Source organism: Poromitra crassiceps (assembly GCF_964638095.1).
Source record: "Poromitra crassiceps genome assembly, chromosome: 4".
In the NCBI taxonomy this organism is placed as follows: Eukaryota; Metazoa; Chordata; class Actinopteri; order Beryciformes; family Melamphaidae; genus Poromitra; species Poromitra crassiceps.
This window is the reverse complement of record NC_139626.1, coordinates 17,726,554-17,746,077: the sequence shown is the minus strand read 5'-3', so window position 1 is coordinate 17,746,077 and position 19,524 is coordinate 17,726,554. Positions and strand designations below refer to the sequence as shown.

At 47.7% G+C, this 19,524-nt stretch overlaps 1 pseudogene across 1 annotated transcript; it reads right to left on the bottom strand.

The window, feature by feature from the left end:
* Nucleotides 1-1,195: 1,195 nt before the first annotated feature.
* Nucleotides 1,196-3,130, bottom strand: LOC310775172 (intraflagellar transport protein 70A pseudogene; annotated as a pseudogene). Its single transcript has one exon. The product of its transcript is annotated as an intraflagellar transport protein 70A pseudogene (transcript).
* Nucleotides 3,131-19,524: the final 16,394 nt, after the last annotated feature.

Here is a 19,524-nt window from a genome sequence, read left to right as displayed (position 1 = left end):
ACTGGATCCTAAATTTGATGGGAAGCCAGTGTAGGTGTGCTAAAATGGGAGTGCAATATTTTTTTATCACAATATGGTCCAAGTAAGTCATGTTTAATAAGCTAAGTCATGTTTAATAATCAAATTATCATATTACTATTGTATATTATTATTACCTGACAATTGTCATATCATCACGATATGATACCACTGAAAGACAACAAACGATAGTAGGCTACATAATTATCGCGCAGCCCTAGGGCATAAGCTGTTGCTCATTTAGCCCGGCCACTTCGCTGCAGCGCTGCCACGCCAAGAAAGTCAAGTATTCTTGAAGTTGTTGAAGAAAAGCGACAGTAAAAGAGCATTGTTTGAAAACCTACTGAGAACATGCAGGACAAAGGATTGCAAACATTAGCCTACTAAACATGCTAAAAGCATTTTAAGTGTCTGCAGAGTTGTGCATGTGTGCGAGTGCGTGCGCGTGTGTGTGTGTGTGTGTGTGTGTGTGTGTGTGTGTGTGTGTGTGTGTGTGTGTACATGCATGTTTGTGTGTGTAACTAGACTTTATCTTCCATCTGAAGCACTTCACAACTCCTATGGCCTGAGTGGTCCATGCTGTGTTTTGACAGAGTCGGGGGATAAGTGATGTCGCTCAGGAATTTTCCTTTCTCCCCCGCGGAAGTTTCCAGAATCGCCAGTCTGTTATCCAACCTCATTGGCCTCATTGACCTTTGACCCCTCACACTGATCACCAGCCTCTGATACCACTCTCCTGCTCAGCGTCGAAGATGTGACTGAAACTTTGAGTTTTAATAATTTGTTTGAAGAAAGAATCTAAAGTTTTTCATAATGAAACCTAAGATCAATAGTAGGCTTGTTTTTACAGAGAGATTGTTCTTAAGTGGTCTTAACAAGACAACCATTGTAACCATTGTAATTAAGATTTTGCATCAAATATTGCATATTGGACTGTATATTTCACAAGTCAGCCTAATTCTGTACAGAGCCAAAACATGTAATAAATTATATAAAATTGTTCATCAGACATCAGTGATGTCATAAATCTCTCTCTACTCACGCATTGTGACATCTCTTTCGTGAAGTCGCTACAGCACTGACTTCCATCCACCTGGACATGAACCTCGTACACAAGCCACTCAGCCAGGTCGAGCAGAGTTGGAATAGGAGTGCGGAAGGAGGGCTCTGTCTGATGTCACTGGTTCCAGCCAATTACCTCATAGAAGAGGGCCTTGAGCAGCCGTGCCTCGTAGGTGACAGTGTTCTTGTGGATGCGGTCCTCCTCCGGAGGCTGCTCGATGATGGCCGGCTCTTCTTTACCGTACGTCTCGCAGTGCTCGAGGAACTTAATACACTCTTGTACCACCGAGTCCCTCAGCATGATCATGCATTTCGCCATGTTCTCCAGCAGGGAGAGGAAACAACGTTTGGTGTAGAACCAAGTATCCATCCCCAGCTTCTTATTATAAGGATCCAGGCTCTTGATGACGTGAGAGATGCCAGAGTCGTAGTTCCCCTCTGCACAGTAAAGGGTCCCGATGACCAGGCTGACCAGGTGGGAGACCCTCTTGTCCGGCTCGTTGTCAGAGATCTGCTCCTCCTCTTCCTCGATCTTCCTCATCAGCTTTTTAGCCATTTCGGTCTGTTTGGTCATGATGTAGGACACACACAAGTTGGCCAGGACCACAGCGCTGATATTCAGGATGTTGTTCTTCTTGATGATGGGCTCGTAGAAGCCAATAGCCTCCTTGTACTTGCTGCCCTGCATGAAGAGCACATGGGCCATGTTCAGCTTCCAGGTGTCGTGCTCCTTGCAGAATTCCACTGACTTGCGGAAAATCTTCTCCACCACCTGGTAGTTCTCCCGGTTCCAGTAGATCTTGTCCTGGGCCATCAGCACTGGGATGTACTTCTCCATCATCTGGTCATATTTCAGCATGGCTTTCTTCACGCTTTCATCATCACAAGCAAACCTGAGTTCCTCCACCTGCTTGGCCAGCTTGCATAACTGCTCTGTCAGTTTGGCGCTCATCTCATCAAACTTCCTAAATGCCTCTTTTGGTGCTGTCTGGTAAGTCAACATGGCATCCAGAAACTCATCCAGGTATGGGGAGAGGAACTTGTAGGTGAGATGGGCGTTCTCAGCCAGGATGTCCTTCGCCAGGTCGAAGTACTCGTATTTGCAGCAGAGCAGGAGCAGGTTTCCAAAGGTGACAGGGGGGAAGGGGACTTGCTGCAGCAGGAAGGCCAGCTTCTCAAAACCCTCAGACCGATTGTTGTCCATGTTCATCAGAGCCTGGTTGTGGAGCGTCACTGGGTCCAACTCCTCCTCTGATCTGGGGGGCATGTCTGTCAAGGCCTTCTGAGCTGCTTCCAACTTCATCAGCTGGTAGTTGATGGCGGCCTTGAGGTTGAAGGCTTTGATTAGCGCCGTCTCGTTCAGCACCAGGGTATTGCCCACACTGCGCACGTCAATGCCCTCTCTCATCATCCCCACGCACAGCTCTGGATGCTTCCTGCTGCCTCGATCGATGATCTTTTTGATGTATATGATAGCCTGAACGTAGTCCTTCATGCTGTAGAAACACAGGCCAATGTTGTAGGACAGGTCTGGCTGGTATCCCAGCTCCTGCAAGGCAGACATGAACATCTTACAAGCCTCTTCATACTCCCCTTCCTGGTAGAGCAGACAGCCCATATCCACGCTGTAGTCCGGGTCGTCCTGGGGCAGCTGCTCTACCAGCGTCTTGGCAGCAGAGTACTCTTCCTCGCCATACTTGATAGCTGCTTGCAGCTTGACCATCTTGGTGTGACTGTTGGGGTTGTCCAGTATGAAGGTGGCTTTTGTGGCCTCTGGATAAGCGCAGGCTTTGTACAGCGACTGGGCGTAGTACACCTTGTACTTCTCCATATCTGGGTGCAGTTGTGTAAGCTGCTCATAGCACTCTGCAGCACTGGGGAAATCCTGCATGTGGTAGTAGCAGTAGCCCAGCAGAGACAGAGATACCCTGGACTTTGTGTGTTTTTGAAGTTCATTGCTTAGAATGTGAATTGCTTCTCCATACTGGCAATCTTTAATCAGTTTGTAGATGGTGGCCATGCACTTTCCGTCTTTTATAATTGGTGCCATGACTTTGAATAATAAATTAATTAACTAAAACAAGACAATCTTTATCTGGTAAGTACCAATCCTACTTATAGGCTCTACAGAGAAGGGTTTACGATGTCACTGATGATGTCACAACGTCTATGCATAAGGGACATCATCAGTGATTTATGACAGACATTGATGATGTTTACCACGTGTGCAGCATGAGCAAGGGGAGTTGGAACCCGCCCTTTGGAGATCCCCCTGGGAGTTATCGTGCGTTCCTTTATCGCAAAAGAACTGGGATGTGGAGGCTAAATGACGTCACATCCGTTTTGTTAGCATTCCATTTGCAGAAAAGTTGAGCTGGGAAGTTCACTGTTCACTGGTCAGATCCACTAGCTAGCCAGGCTAGCCATTGTTAGCAATAACAGTTGATAACAACTTGGCATTTCGTGGCATTTTGCGCATACAAACACTGCAGCCTCATGTCCACACAGATAGAAGTAGGCCGTGCTGTGTGTACAGCTGATTGAATGAGACACAAACAAGACAGAAGTGCTAAATAGCATTTATCAGTGTTTCCCATACATAAAGGAATTTGTGGCGGGCCGCCACAATAATATTTTGACCGCCACAATAAGATGTTGACAAAAAAAAAAAAAAAAAAAAAAAAATTTTTTACAGTGCACCTGAACGCAACATGCAAGATATCCGCTGAATAAGTGTCCAATAAATGTTCATGTCATTCTGGCCAATACTTCTGTTATAGCATTTCAGTCTGGAATATGGAATATCTTTCAATAATCTATGATTTAGCTGCTAAATTGTCAAATACCGCCATCTGCTCGCTACCCAGGCACTTATGTATGTACTTAACCTAACTAACTTAACCTAACTATCCCGTGTGCACAACACTGTCAGCCTAAACTCCGGCTGACACCCCAAAAACCTACAATCCGCTACAGAAAAATGTATATTGTTTGTTTATTAACTCATTGAGTGCCAGCCACTTTTGGAGAACGGACGCTCCCAGTGCCAGAGTTTCAGAGCGTTTTCAGTGATTTCTCGAGGCCCACAGAATATTGTGTGATATTACTATGTAAACACTGAACACGCACAAAGAACGATGAGACTCTATTCTATCATCTGCAAAAAAAAGTTTATTGATCCCATTTTCCGTTCTTTAGTTATGAGCCGGAGAAGATAGCTTGATTCATCCAAAAAAAGCAATTTTTTTCTAGAAGCTGAGATAATTGGCCTTTTGTGAAATTAATCATTTCAAGCACATCACTGACTCTGAAGCTAATCTTTTCTAATGTAGTCACACCTCAAAAATAATTTCCTTCAATAAAACAGTTTAGGCCAGGGAATTTTGTTTGGCAGAATAATATTTTTAGCTACAACCAGCAGCGCTGGCCCCTGCGTGCGCTGCTGGTTGCAGCTTCTTGCTGGTTTTGATTTGCTGCTGGTGGGTATCGGATATTCTGGCTTGCGTTTGTCCATCCTGTCCTGCTGCCTGGGTCTGTCTGGGTGTTGCGTGCTGCTCTGCGTGCCCCCCCCCCCCCCCCCCCCCCCCCCCCCCGCCCCGCCCCGCCCCGCCCCGCCTCGCCTCAACTGCACACTCCTCCTCCTGTCTGTGGTGGCTCTCTGCTGAGTTTGCTGTGCGCACAGTGAAGGGTGCGGAACAGCCAGGCTTTTTTACAGCGTTCCGCGTGTGTTTGTCACCGGCAACGATGCTTCCAGTTGAGAATAATAACAACTCCACGGTGTGGATGTGCAGATGTGCTGTCGCAACCGACACGGAGCGGCTCAATTGTGGGAGCAGATTGGCTGCTGCAGGCACAGCTGCAGTAACGTGCTTCAGCATATCGATGCATACGGATGCGATGCGATTTCCGTTTCCATAACGACTTCTTCTTTGTTTTTTCCTTGCCTTTCTGTTATGTGGAGAGCACTGTCGCCACCTAAGGGTTCTGTAAAATAGGTTAGACACATCCAATAGCTATAATATTTGTACATCAGAGGCAGAAGGCTTTGATCGACGCCCCACCGTCAAAAAACGCAATTGACGAACATGTCCGTCCTTGGCACTCTACGTTACTATTTGAAATGACGAACATGTCCGTCCTTGGCACTCAATGAGTTAACTGGCCCCTCGCCTTCTATCATTTCACGAAAGTGGCAAAGCAAGTTGAGTATCCCTGACCTATAGGGAGAAATTTAGTTTGTCATTGTAAACCCACAGCACAGTAATGATGACATGTTCTTCATAGATCTAGCCTTTTAATTTTGCACTTAAGCTTTCTCAAAGTACACCAAATTCATGCATTTTACTTTAAAATGTTTAAAAAAATCTCGCGAGGGGGGCATGCCCCCGCACCCCCCTAGGGGTCTGCGGTCCATCCCCACAAATTCTCAAAATCCTGTGGGAAACACTGCATTTATACGATTAAAACTACTGTTGTTGCGCGGATCAGCCATCTTGGATTTTTTACGTCGGGGCTGCTGAGGCTACGAGTTTGGAATGGGAAATACCAGCTCTAGGGACGTCACGTCCCAGCTCATGAACTTTGAACCGGTAAGATTACCAGTTTCCAGTTATAAAGGAATGCACGATTAGACCCACCCAGTCTGCTCAGCCAGGAAGGATGACTGATGACATCATCGCTGATGCCATCCCTGATGACATCATCACTTCTCATAAAGACAACATCACTGATGATGACATCATCTCTGATGACATCACTGATGACATCACATAATTAGGTAATTAGGGCAATCACAGCATCACTGATGACATCACATCATTAGGGCAATCACCTAATAAAAAGATCCGGCTCCGTTAGGTCACCCATGGGTGCTCTTTACACCCCCTGAAAGTTTCAGCCCGATCGCACATAAAATGGCATAGCTGTGGCCGAATTTTGTGGATCGTCTACACCTGTCTAATTCAATTTGCCAGTCTTGAGCACGAATTGGCCACTGCACTAACGAGCCACCAGTTTGGGCGCTGTAAATACGGCAGCAGTCTGGGAACCCATCGGTTAAAAAAAATAAAAATCTCTAACCTCTGGGGGCAGCTCCGTTTCGATGTGGTGCAACAGGACCTGAAGAGGTGCGGTCGGCAGCGGAAGAAAATCCCTTTCTGCTCCCTGCAAGCTCTGCCATTGGCTCCAACCGACCAGCTCTGCCCATTAATGGATTCCTTTTCCGCTTCCTGCGTGTCGCTCTCAAATCCGTCCGTCGCTATGAAACAACAATAACAACTATAGCTCGTTGCTAGTAGGAAGTAGCAACTTGCTATATGCTGAAAATGGTAAGTTTTGAATACACACCAGTCACATTCACTTCATTTTGATTGGGTAAAGCGCAGCATGCGTGCAAGTGCTGTTACACCCCTTTTGACGGAGCCTGCCGACAGATTCAAGATGCAATGCATGAGAGAGAGATGAATTCGTCAGTGATTCTTCCCATATTAGTGAGCATGAGCAGTCCCAAGGACAACCAAGGTATGGTATGGTCATCCTTGGGAGGGGGGAAAGAGGGGAGTCACAGTTTTATTCTATGCTCAGGTTTCCTAGGCCAGGCATAACATCTGTAAAAGTACCTTTGTGTGGATTTTTCCTTTCTGTGACTCAAGGGCACCTCAGTATCTTTCTGTTACTCAAGGGCACCTCAGTATTAGCTGTTAATGGATACATCTATCCACTGATGTAGTTCAACAGCTCAATCCATCTGATTAAGAAGACACAGATGCTCCCGTCCTTTACACATCTCTCTCCCCCATCTCTCTCCATCTCTCTCTCTCCCTCCCCCCTCTCTCTCTGGTGCTGCAGTTGTTGGAGGAAAGCAGGAGTTTATTACACGTGAGTAACTCTGGGCTGTTTTTAGTCAATGTTGCCGGGAAACAAAGAGAAGACGAAAATAAGTGGACTCCCAGAAACAGTAAATAAGTGGAGAAGAAGACATCTGGACTTTCCACATGTTCCTCAGCAGCTTCCGCTCCTTCCAAAGCAGTTGAAAGCATTCCATACAGCATTCCATCTGTAACATCATCTTTTACTGAAAATGGGCCTTGTGTCATGCAGGAATTCCATCTAACCACAATAAACAATGCATGATTTATACAATTGATCAATGCGTGTGAGCTGCAGATGCTCCTTATGTGTTTTTTCTGATTGCCTCACATTTTCTCCCCAATTGTACTTGGCCAATTTCCCCCTGCTGCCCCGGTCGCTGCTAGCACGTGGGAGGATCACGCTATTCCCACCAGTTCCCGTCCGCCCGACCAGGCCCCCCGACTGACCAGAGGAGGCACTAGTGCAGCTGTAACAGGGTTGTTATAGATTGTTGAAGTTCGACAAAATTCTTTATTATTTTTTATCTGGCAAGCAAGTCTTGCAGGTTTATTACTTTCTTTGGTTTTACATTTTGTTAATCTATGCAAGGTTTCTCTTTTTATTTGTTGCACTTAGCGCCCTCTTGTGGCTTGTGGTGGATGGTGGTAAACATAGCAACCCGGAAGTCGTCAGCTCGCCCCCTTTGCTTGCTGACGTCTTCACCTATGGTACGTACTGAAACAGCTCCGTGACTTTTGTCAAATGCTAAGTTATAAATCTAACTTCACTCAGATCAAAGTGTATAGTCTGGTCACGCTATGTGACTGTCTGTAAGTTGCAGTTCCACCGTCAATGCTGTTGTTTTGATTAGTGAAGTGTGTTAGCTTGTGTAGTGGTTAGCTGCTGCTGTGTCATGCCCTGTCGTTCTAACGAAGTATTGCGCAACTAATGCAACATTGTGACTGCTTCAGTGAGTTGAATGTATTCCTATTCTGGTGTGCAGGGGCATGGAGCTGTGTGTGTAAATGTCACAGTCATCACCATCCACAATCGTGTGTTTGTTTACAGCTGGGCTGGAAAATAAATGCTGTGAACCTGAGAGAAGAACCTGAGACCTGAAGGTCCTTCAGTCTGCTGTGGGTGAACCAGAAGGACGGGTTACATCTGGTGCCGTGACCTCGTGACTACAGAAGATCAGCCTACCGCCGATCCAGCCTACAGCGGACTGCATTACGACTCAGTTAGAGTTTTGCACAGACACTAAGGTTTCACTAGCAGTAGGAGGAAAAAAATAGTGGAGCAGGAATTAAGCCTAAGGCCGTTTGTTTCGTTTGTGGCTGTTTTAAGTTTGTTTGCCACTCAAGCCAATTTGGAAAGTATTTGGTGAACCTGCTCCATTCTAAATTGTATTTGGACATATAGCAGTAGAAGTGGCTTTTGAGTTGATCGTCAGTTATCAGCCACTGAGGTTAAACAAAAAAAATGATATCCTGGGTTTGCGCAGCTTATTGTTTTCTGCACTTGGGTGATTTGTTTTTTTCTTTCCTTTCATGTTTTTGATGGTCATCTTTCACTGATTGAATTGGTCATCCTGATGAGCAGATGGCAGAGGGAACGCACATGCAGTTTAACGGTGTGCAACCAGGGAACATGGATGTGCGTCCTAAGAGTTTTGGTAGAGGGATGTCTTTGCATACTAGCCCAGTAGCTCAGTACCCTTGCCAGGGTTCCCCGGGTTATGGTAGGGGCATTCCTGCTAACGCTGACAAGTGTGGGGCTAGTCTATTGGTTCACCAGGGTGGCCAGTCCCCTTACGCTTCTACCCCTATTCGCCCCCACTCTGCCCATGTTCACCCCCACTCTACTCCTATTCACCCCCACTCTACTCCTATTCACCCCCACTCTAATTTGAGTGTTTTAATCACAGAGCTGGGGAAACACATAGGAGATTCGGTCACAGCTAGGTTGCTGTCAGATCGGGAGAGTACAAGTAGCCAGGGCAGGGATGGCAGGTGTTCACAGGCTTGTGGCACCACAGTGGACCTTTCACAGCTCAACAGGGTTCTTAAGTCAGACGGTAAAGAGCCCTCCGTCTTCCGCGGTGAGGCAACCGACAAATGCTCTGCCCATGAGTGGGTTGATCTAATGTCGATGTACCTGAAAAAGAAGAGGGTTGGCGTTGCAGACCAGGCTGATGAGATTATGGGCAAGCTTATGGGGAGGGCCAGGGATGTGGTGAGGATAGGCATACGCAGTGACCCATCTCTTAGCGTTGAGCAACAACCTGACACAATCTATGCTATCCTAAAGCAACATTTCAGTGACCTGTCCTACTCATGCATGCCACTTGCTGATTTCTATAGCATGTTTCCCAGGGCTCATGAGAGTCCCATTGACTACTGGGTGTGTCTGAATAAGGTAGCTGATGTAGCAGAAGAATGTCTTGAGCGCCAGGGAAAAAGCATGGGGAACCTTGTAAATGGTAAATGGTAAATGGCCTGCATTTATATAGCGCTTTTATCCAAAGCGCTTTACAGTCAGTAGTTACATTCACCCATTCACACACCGATGTCGGCAGGCTACCACGCAGGGTGCTGGCACACCAACGGGAGCAATTTGGGGTTCAGTATCTTGCCCAAGGACACTTCGACACGCAGACTGGAGGAGCCGGGAATCGAACCACCGACCTCTTTTATCCAAAGCGATTAGTGGACGACCCGCTCTACCTCCTGAGCTACAGCCGCCTTAACAAAGAGGTGGCTATGATGTTTGTGAGACACTGTAATGAGCCTTCCTTGTCTGCTGTATTCAAAAGCAAGCTAGCTGACAGCTGGACAGCAAAAGAGGTCCAAGAGAGGATTGATGAATACCACAGAGAGTCAAAGTCCAGACCCAGCAAACCTACAGCAGAACGCTCTACCAGACAGGCTGTTGCTGTGGTGGGTAGGGATACACAGGAGGTAGGGAGACCTGAGCCTGAGGTTAGTGTGTTGCATTGCCACAAGCAGAGTGCGAGCCAGCCCCAGCAAGGCGTGGATCTCGCTTCAATACAAAGCAGCATGGACAAGATGGCTGAGATGCTTGGCGAGGTGTTGAGTAGGTTAGCTGCCCCTACAAGACCTCCTGCCTTCCGGGGCCACAACCTGTCATTCAGAAAGGGCAGGGTCTCTGGGACTAGAGGCTGCACCATTTGCAGTGACGGTTCTCATTCTACCATTTCCCACTGTCAGTTGCACAACCTGTGTTTCCTGTGTCACCAGCCAGACCACATGAAGCTTCAGAGCCCTAACGCGTCCTCTCGTACACCCCAGCCTGCCCCTGCCTCCCCTTCGCATCAGGGAAACTAGACAGCCCGCATTTTGAGAGGGGCGGTGTGGGCCTTAGTGATAACTCCCTCAGTGATGATCTACAGTCAGTAGATCAATCAATCAATACGTGAGAGTCTCCCCAGTCACCAGACAGTCGTTCTACAGAACACACAGCGTTTGAGAGGCAGCGATAGTTTGTTTTACACGCCTGTAGTTGTCAATGGGTGTGAAACAGTAAACGCCATGCTAGACACAGGTTCTATGGCATGTTCTGTGAGTGAGGCTGTAGAAGAGAATCTCATCGCTGCTGGCATCCTGAACAGGGATGTTCAGCAAGACTTAGATATTGTCCTGGTCGGATGTGGGGGGCAGAGAGTCAATCCTAAGAGAGTTTGCGATCTGCAGCTTGAAGTATATGGATGTGAGTGTGCCCACGCTGGTTGTTCCCGGTCAGGTGGATGACCTCATCATAGGTACGAGTGTAATCAAGCATCTGACAGGCAGATTCAAGGAATCAGACAAATACTGGAAGATGGTTTCTGAGACGACTGGTCCTGACATTGGAGGGCGTGATGACTTCCTTGCCATGCTTGCTGGTATCCACCGGTGGAAAGGCGAGGATGTGCCCGACATCGTAGGGACAGTCAAACTCAACAGTGCTGTAACACTCTTGCCTGGACATGAACACCTGGTGTGGGGAAAGCTCCCGGGCAGATCACGCAGAGCCCCAGCCTGCACCGTGGTGGTTGAGCCAACACAGTCTCATTCCATCCCAAGAAATGTTCTTGTTGGCAGGGTGGTGACTCCCTTATGGGGAGATGGATGGATCCCTATGAAGGTCATAAACCCCACAAACAGGCCAATAACGATCAAGAGGAATGCTAAATTGGCGGGTGTGTACCCATGCCTAGCTGTTGAGGAAATCCAGCCTGCTGAGAGTTTGTGTGTCAGGTCCAACAGCCAACATGTCACAGCTGAACGAGCCTCAGAGTTGCCTGGCGTGGCAGAAGCCTTGAGGGAACATGGCTTGAGTGACTTGGATCTCGACTCGTGCGAAGTCTCAGATCAATGCAAGACAAAGATGTGTGAGCTCACCCTGAAATACTCTGACATCTTCTCCAAGCACAGACTTGACTGTGGCGAGGTGAAAGACTTTGTTCACAAGATCCATCTGGTGGATGAAAGACCTTTCAAGCTCCCTTACAGACGTGTGCCACCTGCTCACTACCAGATACTCAGAGTGACGCTGAATGAAATGGAGGAGAAAGGAATCATCAGAAAGTCAACCAGTGAGTTTGCCTCGCCACTCGTCTTAGTCTGGAAGAGGAACGGTGACCTACGCATCTGTACTGACTTCCGTTGGCTCAACGCCCGGACGGTGAAGGACGCTTACCCGTGTTCCACATCAAGCAGACTGCCTTGCTGCTCTGGGTAACGCGCTGTTCAGTACCATGGACCTCACATCCGGATTTTACAATGTCCCTCTTCACGAAGACCACAAGAAGTTCACTGTCTTTTCCTCACCTGTTGGCCTTCATGAGTATAACAGACTCCCGCAAGGTCTGTGTAACAGCCCGGCAAGTTTCATGCATATGATGATGATAATTTTTGGTGATCAAAACTTCATGAACTTGCTCTGTTATCTTGATGACCTACTGGTCTTTGCGCCAAGTGAAGAGGAGGCGGTGAGGAGGCTCGAGATGGTCTTTGAGCGGTTGCGGGTGCACAACCTTAAGTTGGCCCCCAAGAAGTGTCATCTTCTGCACCGATCGGTCCGCTTCTTGGGCCACATTATAGACAGTAGTGGTGTATCGACAGATCCCGATAAGGTGGAAGCCATACATAAAGTGTCTAAGTCAGACTTGATGCTTCCAGATGGTCAGACCCCATGCCCCAAAAGGGTCAAGTCATTCTTGGGGTTAGTCATGTGGTACCAACGCTTTATCCCAGGCTGCTCTGCTGTGGCGAAACCTCTCAACCGGTTGACAGCCGAGTCAAAGGTCAACAATTCAAAGAAAGGGAAGGGGCAAAAGCGCGTGACAGCTTACAGGAAGCTGACAGCTGCGGACTGGACCCCAGAGTGCGACCAGGCACTGCAGAACCTGAAAGACGCCCTGCTCAATAATGTCATACTGGCTCACCCCGATTTCTCCAAGCCCTTCGTCCTTTCCACTGACGCGTCATCTGACGGCTTAGGTGCTGTCCTGTCCCAGGTAGCTCCAGGTGATGAGCGGGCTCGGCCTATAGCATTTGCTAGTAAGTCCTTGAACAAGGCCCAGAGCAATTATCCCGCTCACCGCTTGGAGTTTCTGGCGCTAAGATGGGCGGTCTGCGAGAAATTCAGCCACTGGCTCAAAGGTCATGTTTTCACCGCTTGGAGAGACAACAACCCGCTCGCCCATATTCTCACCAAGCCAAAGCTAGATGCGTGCGAGCAACGCTGGGTTGCAAAGTTGGCTGCTTACGAGTTTGACATCAAATACGTGCCTGGGCTGAAGAATGTTGTTGCAGACGCCCTCAGTAGAAAGCCTTTTGCGGGGAAGAGGATCGGTGAACGTCTGATCAGTGAGCCATACGGATGTCTACTGGAGGAGTCAGAGGGGCTGTCTGGAGGTGATGTTCAGGAGGCCTTCAGGTGGTCGAAAGTCCGCCAATCTACTCAGAAAGCTGAGAGAAGAGGCAAGAAGGCAGCGCCTGTTGCAGCAGCACACTCAGTTGGCTCCCTGTCTGGAGCTGAAGTGTCGGATCTCCTAGACTCTCATAATAACTGGGACACAGCTGCAAGAATCAGATCCACAGTCCTGGTTGGCCACGTCCAGAGTGTCATGTCTGTTGGCCAAGATGCATTGCCGTCTATCTCGAAGCAAGATCTCAGAGACAAGCAGCGGGAAGATGCCGACTTAACGAGAGTGATGTTCTATGTCGAGCGGCATCGCAGACCTTGAAGGAGGGAGAGACCCAACGAGGCTGTGAGTGCTTTGAGGCTGATGAGGCAGTGGGAGAAGTTGGTGCTAGAGGATGGCATCCTGTATCGTGTGTCTAAAGATCCCATCACCAGGAAGAAGAGACACCAGTATGTCGTTCCTTTGTCACTGAGGGAGGCTGCTGTGTGTGGGTGTCATGAAGACGCGGGTCACCAGGGTCAAGACAGGACCTTCTCCCTTGTGAAGCAGAGGTTCTACTGGAGCTCTATGGAGCAGGATGTTAGAGACCACGTGAAGCGCTGCGCCAGGTGTGTGATGGGAAAGACGCCAGAGCCAGATGGCCGTGCGCCACTTGAGAGCATCAAAACGACAGCGCCCTTGGAATTAGTATGCATAGACTTCTGGACAGCGGAGGATTCCAAGAACCGCAGTGTTGATGTCTTGGTCGTGACGGACCACTTCACCAAACTGGCGCACGCATTCCACTGCCCTGACCAGACAGCCAGGCAGGTGGCACGGAAATTGTGGGATAATTTCTTCTGCTACTACGGCTTCCCCCAGCGAATACACTCGGACCAGGGCGCCAACTTCGAGAGCGAGTTGATAGCGGCCCTTCTTCAGGTCTCAGGCGTTAAGAAGTCCCACACCACAGCTTATCACCCGATGGGGAACGGGTCAGCTGAGCGTTTCAACCGTACATTGGGGAATATGATTAGGATGCTCCCACCACGTGCAAAGCAGAGCTGGCCTCAGATGTTACACACCTTGACGTTTATGTACAACAGCACCACCCATGAGACTACTGGTTTCCCTCCATTCTACCTTATGTTTGGTCGGGTACCCCGTCTGCCAGTCGATGTTCTGTTCAAGTCTGCTCTGAGACAGGGGCGTATGCAGAAATTGAATTATAGGTGGGCCTGGATCAAATTGGGTGGGCCTGGATAGGAAGGGGTGCAGACGCCCGGCCGAAGGCAAGAAAAATTTGACGTGTTATTTTACTAAAAATAATGCATTTGACCATCATTTCAAGTAGAATGATACCACCCAAGCAAGAATATTTCAAGTGTTTCAAGTGCTTTACTGAAATATTTGGACCATATAATGATAATACAATTATCTCAACCTTAAAAGGTTACATATAGGTGCCATGTTGCATACATGAATGCTTATACTTGTGTGTATACTGTTACTTTATACAGAAATTAGAACCACTGATCCATATACTGCTGTGAGTTTAAAAAATAACAACACTGAGGCTGCTTCAAGTTTGAACAAGACACCCTCTGGTTTATTTATCCACAGAGAGAACAAAATTCCTAGATGTCATGAAGTTGTCATGCATTAGACTCTGGAGATGATGTGCCCTGCGTTTACAAAAGTAACAAAACCATTGGCTAGCAATGCAGCAGCAAGTTTGCCTCTAGAAAACAACCAATTAAAAAAAAAAAAAAAAAAAAAAATTTTGGGTGGGCCAGGGCAAGAAGTGGGTGGGCGTGTGCCTACCCAGGCCCACCCGTAGATACGCCCCTGCTCTGAGAGATGATGGTGAGGTCTCGTTCCCACAGTACGTTGAGGGGCTGAAGAAAGATCTGCGTGAGGCCATGGTGCTGGCGGAGAAGCATGCCGGTAATGAGCAGAGGCGACAGGCCGACATATACAACCGGAGGGTCAAGGGGGTGGAGATCGAGCCCGGTGACAGAGTTCTCCTAGCAAACAAGGGAGAGAGAGGGTGCAAGAAGTTGGCGGACCGATGGGGTGATGTGGTTTACACCGTGGTCAACAGCAACCCCAGAACCCACACCTTTGAGGTCCGTCATCCCATCTCAGGCCAGTCGAAGGTTGTCCACCGTAACTTGATGCTCTGTGTGAATTTCTTGCCAGCCTTGCCCGAAGCTGATGAGTGTGACTCCCTAGTCTCTTCCTGTGCTTCGGATGATGAGTCTGTGGATCTCTCCACTGGGCAGCCTACACAACCTGACTGTCCCTCTCTGATCTCTTCCCGTGCTTCAGATGGGAATGAAGCTCTGGATCTCTCCACTGAATGCCTTGCACAGCCAACATTGGGTTTCTCGGATTCCTATGGAAGGCACTGATCACACGCTCAAAGTTCTTGTGCCACCGTCAGAGAGTCAGGTCGTGGATGATGTCCATGTAGATGCGTGTGTGGCAGGTTCGTCTCCGGCTGGAGGCGTTCCTTTAAGTGTTTCAGACTCTAATAATGGCCAGAGCTGCCAGAGTAACACAGAGCGAGTTGGGCCTGACACTTCTAAAACAGTTGCATCTGATCTATGCCCTGAAAGTGTAACAACTGTCAAGAGCAGGGCTGGCCGTGTCGTTAGACCTGTCAGTAGGCTTATCCAGACTATGAACGGTCAGAAACTGCACACAGACTGATAAGCTGAGAACATGGGCTAGTTCCTTGTTTAGTGTGAACACAGTGTGTCAGATTCCCTTCCTAGGTTATTTTTTTTCCAATTCACCGTTGCTTTCTTCCATACCTCTGTACCACGCCATTGTAGATGGCTAATCTGAGTTTGAATTGAATGTGAGAAGTGTATACTGGCACTTTTTATGTCATCTGTGAAGGGTTTGTGATAAGCGCTGCACTGCCTGAGTTCTTTACTGAACGGCCCTATGGCTTGATGGGACACATTGTTGTGTGTGTTGTTCATTCAAAGTGTTGGTTGTGAGGTATGGAGGGATGCGTTTGAAGGTGTTTTGGAATTTTGATGAATTCAGGGGAGGAGAATGTAACAGGGTTGTTATAGATTGTTGAAGTTCGACAAAATTCTTTATTATTTTTTATCTGGCAAGCAAGTCTTGCAGGTTTATTACTTTCTTTGGTTTTACATTTTGTTAATCTATGCAAGGTTTCTCTTTTTATTTGTTGCACTTAGCGCCCTCTTGTGGCTTGTGGTGGATGGTGGTAAACATAGCAACCCGGAAGTCGTCAGCTCGCCCCGTTTGCTTGCTGACGTCTTCACCTATGGTATGTACTGAAACAGCTCCGTGACTTTTGTCAAATGCTAAGTTATAAATCTAACTTCACTCAGATCAAAGTGTATAGTCTGGTCACGCTATGTGACTGTCTGTAAGTTGCAGTTCCACCGTCAATGCTGTTGTTTTGATTAGTGAAGTGTGTTAGCTTGTGTAGTGGTTAGCTGCTGCTGTGTCATGCCCTGTCGTTCTAACGAAGTATTGCGCAACTAATGCAACATTGCGACTGCTTCAGTGAGTTGAATGTATTCCTATTCTGGTGTGCAGGGGCATGGAGCTGTGTGTGTAAATGTCACAGTCATCACCATCCACAATCGTGTGTTTGTTTACAGGTATGTTTGCACTATTTTATGAACACTGTAAAAACTGCATAGAAATATTGTTATTTATTTTTGCATATAAATATAGAAAAAATGGGTTCATGGTAGTTTATGTGAGAACACAAAATACATATTTTGTATGTTTTATTTTATTTTGTAAAAGGAAAAACTATACGATCACTCACTATGCGAGAGAGTTGTACAGCCCCTTTGCTTGCTGACGTCTTCACCTATGGGGCATGGAGCTGTGTGTGTAAATGTCACAGTCATCACCATCCCCAATCGTGTGTTTGTTTACAGGGGCATGGAGCTGTGTGTGTAGGGGCCCCTTTGAAAATGGCCATGAGGGTTAAGAGGTTGGGGGCACCTTCTGGATAATGTGGCTCAGCGTCCAGTTGATCCCACAGCTCTCTAACATGTGAAATGCTGCTGACAAATAGCTTCCAAATTTAGCTCCAAGAAACTGAGTGAGGGCAGGAGAGCGGTGTCTCCAGGGGGTCGTTAAGCATCGAGCCAATCAGGAACTGAGACTACAAAGGCATTTTTTCACTTCATTGGGATCAGTTAAAATGGGGGGGGGGGGGGGGGGCGGCAGATCCGGGGTAATAAAACAAAGGTGGTGGTCATCTGTGGTATCCAATGAATAAGCTCTGGGATCCGCTGCTGTAAGCGCCATTAGAACATGAAAAGGTAAATCCCACAGTAAATATGAAAGCTGAAGAATGTGTGCCTGGAAAACCCTCTTCTGTGTGTGTGTGTGTGTGTGTGTGTGTGTGTGTGTGTGTGTGTGTGTGTTCGTGTGTAATGCAAAACTCCAGACCGTTCCTTGTACTTCCACTAGAGCTGCAGGAAAATAAAAAATCGTCCCTGGGGGATGGTCCTGGGGTACAGTCCTGGGGGGCGGTCCTGTGGGACGGTCCTGGGGGGACGGTCCTGGGGTATTCCAGCTATGCGTGTCGGAGAGGCAACAGGACGGGGGTCATTACTCATTTACGCTCTTTAATCTTCTAAAATCTAAACCCTCTCAACATGGGGCCCGGGGAGCACCCGCCACCCGGGGAGCACCCCCCACCCGGGGAGCACCCCCCACCCGGAGAGCACCCCCCACCCGGGCTCCTTCAGGGGGTTCCAGGGGGTCCACAGGCAAATTAATGAATTGTTAAACTTCACCATTATTTATTTTACTGTAGAAGAGGTTAACAAAGTTAGAGACTGTTTTGATCATAGTTTCTCTGTTATCTCTCTACCTACAATACAGACAGTCTGTTATCTCTCTACCTACAATACAGTCTGTTATCTCTCTACCTACAATACAGTCAGTCTGTTATCTCTCTACCTACAATACAGACAGTCTGTTATATCTCTACCTACAATACAGACAGTCTGTTATCTCTCTACCTACAATACAGACAGTCTGTTATCTCTCTACCTACAATACAGACAGTCTGTTATCTCTCTACCTACAATACAGACAGTCTGTTATCTCTCTACCTACAATACAGACAGTCATGGAATTCTGGACAAAATCATATCTGACAATAACAATCTCAGATTTGGGTCTGTGGGCCAAATGTAGACCAAGTTAGGGGTCTTTGAAAAGGAAAAGGTTGAGAATGATCCCCCAACCCTCTCTCTCCTCTCTCTATCTCTATCCTCTCTCCCATTCCATCCCATCCTCTCTTCACTTTTTCCACATTCTTCATCCCTTCTTCTCTCTTCCATCTTTCACCTCCTTCCTATCTTCTCCTCCTTTTGTGATGGATAATCATAAGAAAAACAAAAACAAGGATGAGGAGGGGGCGTGACCATGTCAAATGTCAAAAGACAAAAGCCGTGACAAAACAGACATGGAGCTTTGCTTTCCTGTCAGCACATTCACTCCGTGGAAGTCAATTGGGCTTTTAAAGGTGGGTGGCCCTGGCGACGAGTGTGTGTGTGTTTGGGTGTGGGTGTGGGTGTGGGTGTGTAGTTGAACTCATTGTATGACCCCCCCACTGAACTGTGAGGAGCTTAGGAGACAGAAGAAGAGTGTAGTGTGAGTGTGGTGAAAGAGAAGGATGGGGGGAACGAAGCAAACAGAGGTGGACGGGCAAGAAGAAAGGAGGAAAGGCAAGGAGGGGAGGTGGAGAGAGGTAGAGATAGAATGCCAGAGAGAAAGAGAGCGAGAGAGAAAGAGAGAGAGAGAGTGAGTTATGAAAACAAAAGTATTGTAGCAGATGGGACCGGGCTTTACCTTGGAAACAGCATAACAGCGGAGGGGTTGGAGCTTATCGCAATCTCTGGAGGGTGACGAATGGGGGGGGGGGGTAAAGTCCACAGCACACACACACACACACACACACACACACACAGTGGGGCGAGACATATAAAATGACTCAGAGGGAGAGAGAGTGCAGGCAGGCATCTGATCCAGCTCCTGGTTCTTTCCACTCAACTCTGGAGTGCACAGCTCTCAGGCACAACTCTGGAGTGTGTGTGTGTGTGTGTGTGTGTGTGTGTGTGTGTGTGTGTGTGTGTGTGTGTGTGTGTGTGTGTGTGTGTGTGTGTGTGTGTGTGTGTGTGTGTGTGTGTGTGTGTGTGTGTGTGTGGAGGTGTGCATGTGTGTGAGAGAGAGCGCACGTGGGAAGGAGTAAGCGTCTTCTCCTGCTGTACCTCCACACAGGAATACACTTCAAGAAGAAAGGACATTTGTCACTGATGTCTGGCTGCCTTTTTGAACCTGGAGCGCGGATTTTTCAAAAAATAAAAACAAATCCCCACAAATCTGTGTGTGTTGGGGGAGCCTGTGTTTTCAGTTGATTTGTTCCTTGTTTCTATATATTTACTGTGTGACAGGGGAATCAAGGCTGCCTAACTGCTTGCGGAGGAATTTAAACAGAAGCAACTGAACTGTTGATGCTATGCTGTGAGCGCCAAAGAATTGACTCTGTTTTGGATTTATTTTTTTAGTCTTTTTTTCTTCAGAGAATGGATTCCTCATATTCCTACTATGACTCTAACAGCACCTACGTGGACCAGGACCTTTACTTTGGGGACCACGCCAAT